We start from the raw sequence: 10,755 nt of genomic DNA on the forward strand, positions 1-10,755 counted from the left end.
CATGGTCAGCTCAGAGATAGCAGAAGGTATGACTCATGTCTGCTGTAATAATTAAGATATACTGTTCCCTAGGGAGGAGGGGAGGAAAGTGAAACTCACTGGGTCCTGGTGGAACTCAGCCTTAGTTGAATTTCTGTTGCATGATGTAATTAGACTGAAAAGAGTTCTTCAGACTGCAGTTCTAGTCTCTTACAAAAATCATCTGAGGCTCCAATCTTGTGCATACTTTATTGAAAATAAACCACATTAAAGTCTGTAGGCATTACTTCTAAGTAAACATGGATAGGAATGGGCTGTGAATCATAAGACACAACAGAAAAAGCAGTGAGTTGTCTGAATGAAAGATGTTAGAAAACAATTGATTTCTATTGTTGTACAAGTACAGCAAGACATAGTAAGGTAGGTGTGGGCCTGGGACCAGTGAAGATGGCCCTCCCCACCTTCCACTCCCCTCTCCTCCCCCTGTGTCTGGAATATGTAGCAGCCAAGAATTGTGACCAGTCCACAAGTAAATCTTTCCAGTGTTGGTGGCAAGATATGTTATGTATGCTAGGGGGTGCTGAGTTGTTTAGTTGTTCCTCTGCAGCTCCTTTTTGTTCCATTGCAGCTCCTGACGTTTTTTGGGAGCTGGATCTGTTGGTTGGAGCTTCTGCAGATCCTGAGAGTAACAATAAAGAGCAGTTGTGTTTTTAGGCATATGTGTTTCCTCCACTTTTCCTGCTACCAACACAGCTCTTTTGGCGAGGAGAATGGGATCTGGTGAGAGCTGAAGACCAGCAGGAAATGTGGATCTGTTCTCAAGTGCTACTGGTAAGCAGTCTGGGGGGGGGGACCCATTGAAAACCTGAGCAGATCCTGTGTTAAAATGGCTGCTCTTGGACACATTGGCCCGGTTCATACACAATACCAATCTGGAGGTAGGTGAACACACGGTTTCAGTTTGAAACTCCAGATTGCGCCATGGACCTCCACCAAACCATGGCCCGCCAAACTCCAGTTCCAGATGAGGAGAGCCCCTCCCTGCTCTTTGGCCTCTGAGGCAGATCCCAGCAAGCTCTGTGGCCAGACTGTGGGCAAAGTGTCACCATGTCAGCGGGGTGGCTGTGATTGGTCACAGTCTCGAAGGGGATGTGTTGAGTGTGATCGTGCATTTTTGGAACATTCCACCCACCCTCGGTATGGAAAGAACATTTACATCAATTTAACTGCCCTGCAATGCCCTTCTATGCCATGCCATGGCAGCGCTTGTCTGCAAGTGATGGCACCACCAATCTCAAGGAGCCCTGCACCCTTATAGTCCTGCACAAGCACAAATGCCGGGGGTGTGCAGCCGGGATTGGTATTCCACTGTTACTCTGGGAGGAGAACATGGGGATGTCATAGGAGGGGATATGTAGATAAGGGAGTCAGGGGTGTAGCAAGGTTGGAGTGGGCCCAGAGACAAGATTTTAAAATTGCCCCCCCCCCAACTGAAGCTCAGCTCATGAAGCAAAGAAATCTTCAATGAGGCTGAATAGTGGTAACAAAAAGCATAGTAAAATTTATATATATATAACCTATGTGCCACAATAGAACATCATCCTAAATTATTTTTAAAAAGGTTTTGTAAATTGTGGACGAAGTCATTTAATGGTACTAGAGAAAGACATGCTGTTCTGGTAGCTCCAGGTCTTAACACTCACATCAATTTCGGAGGATGAATACAACTGAAGGAAGCTCGGGCGGGTGCACGGCTGGGGGAGTCAGTCATGTGACTTGCCTCTGGGGGGGCCTCCCAAGGCCGTGGGCACCCAGACAAGTGTCTCCCCTTGCCCTATTATAGTTGCGCCCCTGAAGGGAGGGCAAAGGATGCTGTGGGGTCTGTCCCACCATAACCTACGATACAGTCACAAGTGGTAAACCTGGTAAAGCAGTCCATGCAGACCCAACTCAAATCCTGCTGCCTGGCAACTTGCTGCCAAGCAGGCTCACCCTCTCATGAGTGGACCAGTCTTCTGAGGAAGGCTATGCCCAAGTAAGGGCACTGCCCCACCCATGGACTGAGCTCACGGGTTGAGCCAGCCCACACACCCAAGGGTTCGCTTGTGTGGGGGACCCCAACTCTCAATGATAAAAGATAGAACAGATCCCCCTAAACTTCCCCACCCTCATTCCCTCTGGAAACTTTCATGCACCCAGACAGCTAGATGCTCCATGTGCCCTATCCTGGACATGTGCGCAGAAGGGAGGGGGGAGACACTGGGATGGAGCTTTACGCCCATTCAGTATTCAAGATTCCAGTCCAGTGTCAAAGATGCATGCAGATCTGCTGGTGTGGGAAATTAGGGGTGAAGAGGGCCATTTTCAAGCAACCTTGGGACAGAGGGGTCACCGTTTTGGGGCAAGGGCACACATGACCACATGGGTGGACGGGCTGACAGGAGGTACTTTCTAATAGCTACTTGGTGGCAGCTGCCAAGACAGGGAAAGCAGTCTCTGGGGCACCACTCCCTGCAGATTCCCTCCACACTGCAACATTACTTGACATAGAGCCCTAGTGGCTTGTCACTCCCATGAGGGAGCGATTGGTGGGAGAAGGGGATGTTTTACCTTCAGGCATCATGACTGAACTTGCTTGGCAATTCTCTCTCCTACTCTAATGGTTCTCCTCAAGAGCTGAAAGGGGGTGCCCCCTTGGCCTTCTACTCTCATTATTGAGCAGTGTGCCCTTGGTCGGTGGCCCTATCCTTCTCAGCAGTAGTGAACTTCCCACGTATTGGAGCACTAATCCTGGCGACCAGTCCTGCTCATGAGTAAGCCTAGGGAGTGCAAAGCCCCAAAGAGGAAGGGCATGGGCCCCGCTTTCCCAACCTTTCATTGTGAAAAATAGAACTTTGATGATCAAGTATCCCTGGGGCCGCCCTTTACACCCGACCATGAGCACCTACCCCAAGTAGTTGCACTGACAGGGGAGACACTAGGGGTGTGCACAAAACCAGTTTGCCCAGTTTGGTTCGAGTCCAGACCGGACTCGAACCAGACCAGGCATGTTTGTTTTTGTGCACCTCCAAACACCCACACACACACAGGTTCGGTTCGAGTTCGAGTTGGTACAGGGTTCAAACTATTTTTTAAATAAATAAATAAATAAAACCGCTGGGACCGGGTTAACTTTGTTGCCCCCGGGTGGTGCTGCCATGGCCACGAGGAGCTCTTCTAAAGTTTCCACCTACTGGCCTCCCCTCCCTGGTCTTTATAGAGCTGGTTTGGCCTGTTTTCTGGCCTTTCTAGCCCTCTCCACAAAAGCGGGGTTCCCTTGGGTGAATGGGCTGACTCAACCCATGAGCTCACAGTCCAGGGGTGGGGCAGTGCCCTTACTTGGGCATAGCCTTCCCCAGAAGACTGGACCACTCATGAGAGTGGGCCTTAAAACAACTCAAAACCATTTAAAACCAATTAAAATGCTTCAAAACAATTTTAAAACCTTGGAAGGCCATGCCAAACAAGTACGTTTTTAGTGCTCTCTTAAAGGCCAACAATGAGCCTAAACTGTAGATATCTGCCAGGAGTGCATTCGATAGGCCAGGTGCATCTACAGAGAAGGCCTGGCTCCAAGTCACCACCAGACGTACCGGTGGTAACTGGAGATGGACCTCTCAAGATGACCTCAACATGCAAAGGGATCATACAGAAGAAGGCACTCTCTAAGGTAGCCCGGACCTAAGCCATTCAGGGCTTTAAAGGTAATAACCAGCACTTTGTATTTTGCCCAGAAACATATTGGCAGACAGTATTTAACTGTTTTAAGACAGGCATAATATGGTCTCTCCAGGTTATCCCAAAGACCAGTCTGGCTGTCGCATTTTGAAGTAACTGAAGTTTCCGAACTACGTACAAAGGCAGCCCCACGTAGAGCGCATTGCAATAGTCAAGCCTGGAGGTTACCAGCTGATGCACCACTGTTTTGAGATCATTCAAGGAATGGACACAGCTGCCGAATCAGCTGAAGTTGATAGAAAGCACTCCTGGCCATAGCCTCCACCTGAGATACAAGGGTGAAGCCTGGATCCAAGAGCACTCCCAAGCTGTGTACCTGTTCCTTCTCCCTGCCCTTTGCCTTGTTGTAAGCAAGCAGGATTGCAAAGAAGTAAATGATTTCGTTCAATGGCCTGCCTCTTCAGTAAAAAGTGCACGAGAAAGGGTTGGATTCAGAAATCTACTCAGCTGCTCTCCCCTCCCCTTCTGTGTTGACAAGCTCAAGTTATATTGGAATCAACGGAGGAGGAGGGAGGTATGGGGTTTGGGATCTGTGGAGAGGAAAGGAGGAGAAAGCCGAGATTTCTCCCTGCCTGTTTCTCTCCCCACGGTGAGGGAGTGGAAGAAGCAAGCATGGGGAGGGGGGGCAAAGAACTGTCAATACTGCAACACAGTACAACTCATAAAATGTGGGGCAAAGCAATCTACAATGGAAAAATATGGCTACTTCCCTGCAGCACATTTACAACGTTGTAGGGCAAACATGCATCATTAAAACTCAAATCAAGGCATGGAAAATATGAATGGCACCCTCAGGGGTGTAGCCAGCCCGCCGGCAGCCTGTGTGCAGCCGCGGCAGGCGCCCCGATAGCCCTGCCCCCCGCGTCTGACATCAGACGCAGGGGATAGCCATGCCCCCGCGTCTGACGTCAGACATGGGGGGCGTGGTCTGGCTCCTGAACGGAGCCTTGAGGCTCCATTTGGGAGTTGAAGCTTATCTCCTGAAGGGGCTGCGCGGCCCCTTCAGCAGTTAAACTAAGGCTGGCGCTCCCTTCGCAGCACAGCCCAGGAGCGGCTCATCCCTGGGAAGAGTCACTCCTGGGCTGCATTGCGAAGGCAGTGCCAGTCTTAGCTCCTGAAGGGGCCACGCGGCTCCTTCAGGAGCTAGTTAGGCTGGCGCTGTGTTCGCAACGCAGCCCAGGAGTGACTCTTCCCAGGGATGAGCCGCTCCTGGGCTGTGCTGCGAAGGGAGCCAGGAGTGACTCTTCCCTGCCTTTGCAAGGAAGAGCCGCTCCTGGCTGGTGCTGCAAACACAGCGCCAGCCTTAGTTTAGCTCCTGAAAGGGCCGCACGGTCCCCGCTCGGGAGCTAAACTACCACCCCTGCATCTGACGTCAGATGCGGGAGGCGTGTCGGGGCCTCTCCCGCGGCCCCTGATTGGTCACCAGTCCGGGTTCTTTGAACCCATTGGCCCAATGGTGGCTCCGCCCCTGGGCACCCTGCTGACAATGCAGTGACACTGGTGTGGAAACACGGGCAATACGGAGGGGCACTTAGCGGATACATTGCAAGTACGTTGCCGAACAAATGCTCCACCTTTTTCTAACATGCCCCTGAAGTATAGCATAGGCAACAGCAGTGAAAACTTCTATTATATCATTAACACCTGTTCACATACAGTTTCACCTCAATGCATTACTCCATCCATTGTTGAGGCAATCTCCCTGATAGATCCTTCCTGGACAGTACCATTTCAAACTGCAAGTGGACAGGTCAAATTTTTAACTGTCTCCCATATAAACAAATATCCTATATTCAAGAAGGATTTTACCACATGATTTTGTTCAATGTGTAGTTCAGTGGGTAAGATCTTTCCAGTAGTGATGCAAATAGGGATCCAACTGCAATGTGCTTTCGTCTTTCCTCTCCTTGCCTACATCCTATGTGTGACAGTACTAGATAGCACTGCCCATTGAATGGAGTAAAATGCAGAGGTTGACATTTTAACTAACAAAATGCTGGTGCTCTATGAGATGTGCTGGTGCTGTGGGTGAGTTTCCAACTAAAGCAGCTCTAGCACTCATTGAGGGGGATAGATTTCAATGAACCCTCCTTCACACAGAAGCCCTTTGTTTCACCTAAAAATAGGTCCCTATGGGCTGTGCAACCCTCGGGCTCATAGTTTTGAATGGCACAGAGGACTTCCTGGGGAAGGAGATGTTGCTGAAATCTGGCGGGGGGCAGTGGCCCTCCTTTTTACTTGTGAGATTTAAAAGAGAATTGTCACAGCGGGTTCCGGCATGACGAGCTCCCTTGCGGCAAGGCCTCAGAGTTCAGGGTTCCCTATCACCCGATTGCTCCTCCTCCAGGCTGTGTGGGGTCGCGGCAGCTGACTCTCACGTCCTCCGCTCTCCCAGCTTGCCTCCTCATGACAGGCAGCTCACGCCTTAAATAGCAGTTGGCAAGTCAAGCAGCCCCACCCTCACCCTTCCACCCCCCGCCTTCCTTTATTAACCCCTTCCCTGGCTGGTTTCACACAGCTATCTCCTGTCCCTCTGCTCCCTTGCCTGGTCCCACCCACACTTCTCGGGCATCGTCAGGCAGTGCCTCCTCCATGCCCAGCCCAGGCAGCTGCTTGTCAGAGGCCTATGACTCTCTGAGCTCACTGGGTGACTGGCCGCTGGTGCACACCCTTCCCTGGCCACCTCACTCCATCGTGGCTCCCTTTGCTTCCGCCACAGCTCAGCCGGACCTGGTAAGGCTGGCGGCGCCTCTCACGAGGCTGCGTGCTGGATACAAACATACAGACAACAGTCTCCAATTGCACCCTAAGGAGTAAAGTTGCTTCCATTTTCCAGCACTGTTATCAATGCCTGCAAAGGCGTAGGGGTAATGATATGCACTAGGCCCTTGTTTTAACATTTCATACAATTAGGGTGTCTTATTAATATATAATAGAGTTATATAACTTAAAGCACATTAGGCTACCTGCATTTACATTCTGGCTGTTCTGCAATAATTCCCCACATCCTTAGTGGGGAATGCAAAGTCACTGCAAAATTTCTGGCTACGGGCCTGAAATTTGCTGTGGTTCTTGCACCTGTGTCCTGAAGAAATCTGCAATTCCGTCTCCATCAGCTGCTCACAACAATAGGATCTTACTACAGCTTTTGCCCGGGTAGTGCTGAAAGGATTCCCACACCGTCACTTGATGTAGTAGCTCCGTCTTTCAAAGCAATTGCCCTTAAATGCCTCTAAGACTCAAGAGACTCCACAGTCGTGTAATTCCTAGCCAGTGAAGTCAGCCTGTAACCATAGCAGCAGTGACTGCAAAGCCATAGTCCAACTTGAGGAAGCAGATTACCATGCACTGGATATATAGGAATGGGTCAGGGGAAGGGTGATCCGTTCAAACTACCTCCTTTTCTCTGACCTAGACTACCACATGGGCCACAGTGGCAGAAGCCACTGAGGGGGGACTTTTATTATGATGTTCTTGTTGTTGTGGGAGAGGGAGTCGTGACTCTAACAAATAACACATCAGTAAGGCAGCGTCCACTCACTGCTAGCTGGTTCTGGTGCAGCAGCCGAGCAGTTATCTGTCAGAGGACAACATTTGTTCCAATCTGATGTGGTTATATCATTAGACCAGCTTCTCTGGGAGAAAAGGGGAATAAGACAGGGTTATTTGTTGTTAGGAACTTGGGGCCAATTGCTGACAACATAAAAGTTTTTTTTTAAAGGGGGAAAAATGACCATCTACCTTTAAGCATTCTAGGCTCGGAAGGAAAGTTAAATTTAGAACTAGACTGAAAGATTGAGAACAAAGCCTCAAAAACATGCTCTATAGCATGTCAGAAAATATGGAGGCAAAACTGGGACCTTTTAGCAATCCAAAGACAATATTGCAGGACTGGGTGGCGTAATTTCTAAACAATCCCTGACAATTGGGGGGGTTTGTCTTATATGTAATTTATTTCTGGAATATAATTTGTAAACCACTTTACTATAAAACTCATTCGTGTGTGTGTGTGTGTGTGTGTGTTTAATTTTAAAAATGGAGGCTCTAAATTGCATCTTCTTCAGGAGAGATTTAGATGTACAAAATATATGGCATATGGTTATGTGTCTGTCTCTGCCCCACTCTTTGATGCTTGGTGAGAAGTTCCAGGAGTGCAGCACTCTCCAGATTCTGGCTTGCTTTGGAGGGGAGATCATTGGAGTCTTATGGTGCTTTTGTAATATTTAATTTATTTAAAACAGGTCTGAACAACATAAGGCCTGGATTCAGCCCACAGGGTCTTTTTTGCTGGCCCTCTTGGCTTGTCCCACTAATGAGCAGCAGTGGCTCCATGCAGTTGGCCCCTTAGGCCAAATAAGATTGCGTGGCAGCAATGGATCAATGAGCAAGTTTGCCAGTTGCTGCTACTTGAGCAGCAGCAGTAGTCGTGATGGGTGGAGTGCTCTGGGACAGGAGGAAGAAGAAGAGGAGGAGGAGGAGGCAGGCAGGCAGGCAGAGACAGAGCACACCCCAGCAAGGCAAGAGGGTCACGCTTTGTTCAGTTCCCTCTTCTCTGGATGGTGGGGGGACATCTTCTGTCTTTTTCAGAAACTACCTTACAGTGCCATATTATGCGTGCTTACTTGGAAATACTGTACATCCCACTATTTACCCAGTGAGGCCTGCTCCTAAGTAAGCATGCATAGGATTGCAGCCTGAAAACAAGTTACTTCCCCAGTAAGGCCCCAATGCTATTTGAGAATATGTCCCTGAGGGCTGCACCTCAAGAGAGGCAACAGCAACCGCTGGAGAGACTCTTATAATGGGTTGAACAGAAACAGTTGCTATCCCCCTGCTAAATATAAAAGAATAATCGCTTTTAAAAGAGCTTCTTTGCCCAGGTAGTAGTGGATATGTACACCTCCCCTATTCTGGTATTTCCATTGCAATTATAATTATTTTAGTAGCAATTTGTCATTTGTTTAAGGGTTTCAGAAACCATTCAGTGCTCAATTCCAACATTTACTGTCTAATTTTAGCAATAGCACTTAGCAATAGCACTTACATTTATATACTGCTTTATAGCCGGAGCTCTCTAAGCGGTTTACAATGATTTAGCATATTGCCCCCAACATTCTGGGTACTCATTTTACTGACCTCGGAAGGATGGAAGGCTGAGTCAGCCTTGAGCCCCTGGTCAGGATTGAACTTGTAACCTTCTGGTTACAGGGCAGCAGTTTTACCACTGCGCCACCAGGGGTTTAGGCAATGCATTTCCAATAGGTCTTTATCACAGAACTATTTACAATTCCTGGAACTCATAAGCAAACAAATAAGTAAAATCTGAGGGCATAGAGTGTTTAGTTGTTTTCTGGTTCGACTTCAAATCAGTGTTGCTCTAACTTCTTCCCTTTCCCCCATAAGATATTTCATGCCGGTGGAATGTATTATACTGTGGAATTGCCATACTTTCGGGATTAAGAAATTGCCAAAATGTGTTTTGTTGAAACAGCCTTTTTAAATGTAGAACTATCCCTCCCCCACAAATAAGTGTTTAAATGAAACCCTTCTGGGTAAGAGTGGAATAATTTCACAACAAAAAAATGACACATGAATCAGAACTCTCCATAGTGATGGTGAAAGTTTGTCTGTGTTCTCATACATGGTATCTGTTCCCTAATTTCTTGGCTGAGTTCCATCCATTCCTCCATCCTCATGCAAGATCATTAATTTTAAAAGCTTCTCCCATCATTGTTCAGTTGGAACAATTTGAAGTGTGTGAGTTGGCAAAACCAGGCTGTGAATCTGGGGTATAGGAGGCCTGGCCTAGATTTGGATTCTGCAGTTAGCCACAGTTTTGTTTTCAATTAGAACTGACATGGATAATGCAAAATATGAATATTGGTACATATCTTGAAATCCTAACTAAATGTTCTTGCAAAACCATGTCATAAAGTTTTAATGAGAAGAGGAGGAGGAGGCAGCAGCTGCGGAGGAGGAACCATTTTCAGGGGGGCCAACTTAGAGGGGGGAAATGACAAGGAAAGAAGGGGTGCTTGGGGTGTGCAAGGAACTGCTCGGGATGGTTCAGTTAGATTTCGAACTTAATTTGAACCGAACATCTGGTCTGCGAACCAGTTCATTAGAACTGGCCAGCGCTTCGGTTTGTGCACTCTGCTTTGGCCCGATTCAACCTGGATCTGGATGCTTGTAATGCGGAATCCAGTAAGGATTCCTCTTTACAAGCAAAGGGGGATCCATAACACTAAAAGGGAGTTGAAAGGGCAAGCAAGGGGACACCTTGCCTGAAGTGGTGTGGCAGCAGCTCCTCTGCAGTGGTGGTCAGGAGCCAGGTCCTCAAGGCCCTACCAGTGCTTCTCCCCAGCATCTAAGCCACCTCCTGAAGCAGCATTTCCCTAAAATTAAAATTAAAAAGCAACAACAACAAATAATTGTTATTAGTTACTGACATTCTCAAGTGGAACTTATCTGCTCTATGGTTTTTTTCCTTGCAGCTCCAGCATAGTGAGGGTCAGGGAATGTGGCTCTCTCTCTCTCTCTCTCTTTTCTTAGTGGTCAGATAAGTGAGTCATTTAGGTGACCACTTTGTGTCTCTGACAAAGTGGAATCTGGCCCATGAAATCTCATACCATAATGACGTAGTAATCTTTAAGGTGTTACAGGACTTGCTGTTTTTGCTGAAACATATCAACAAAGCTATCCCTCTGGAATTTGTCATGAAGGGAAGTTTTGACATTAACGTAAAGGAGGAAATGTTGAAAAGAGGGTGGCTGAAGTGTGAACAGAGATAAACTGGAGAACTGGTTGAGGTAATGAGAGAGAAAAAATCCTAAGTGGAAGATTACTTGAGGCCAAGTGAATTCATCTATGGTGTGAAGAGCAGAGAGGAATGAGATTTGTTTGCATAAACATAAATGACCCATAGCTACTTTCTTGGGACTGCCAAACAAGGTTGCCAAATTCAGATTTCAAGCATAAAATACAGGGCAGCTCAGTGCT

General features: G+C 47.9%; 1 long non-coding RNA gene across 2 annotated transcripts; it reads right to left on the reverse strand.

Annotated features, from left to right (window-relative positions):
• Window positions 1–214: 214 nt before the first annotated feature.
• Window positions 215–7,184, reverse strand: LOC128351808 (uncharacterized). 2 transcript variants are annotated; one of them, XR_008320053.1, is made up of 2 exons: window positions 6,835–7,184; window positions 215–658 (listed from the first exon to the last, which is right to left on the reverse strand). It is a non-coding gene; the product is annotated as an uncharacterized LOC128351808 (long non-coding RNA). The 2 variants fall into 2 exon arrangements; XR_008320052.1 differs by having other exon boundaries at window positions 6,723–7,184.
• Window positions 7,185–10,755: the final 3,571 nt, after the last annotated feature.

This window comes from Hemicordylus capensis, chromosome 3 (assembly GCF_027244095.1).
Source record: "Hemicordylus capensis ecotype Gifberg chromosome 3, rHemCap1.1.pri, whole genome shotgun sequence".
In the NCBI taxonomy this organism is placed as follows: Eukaryota; Metazoa; Chordata; class Lepidosauria; order Squamata; family Cordylidae; genus Hemicordylus; species Hemicordylus capensis.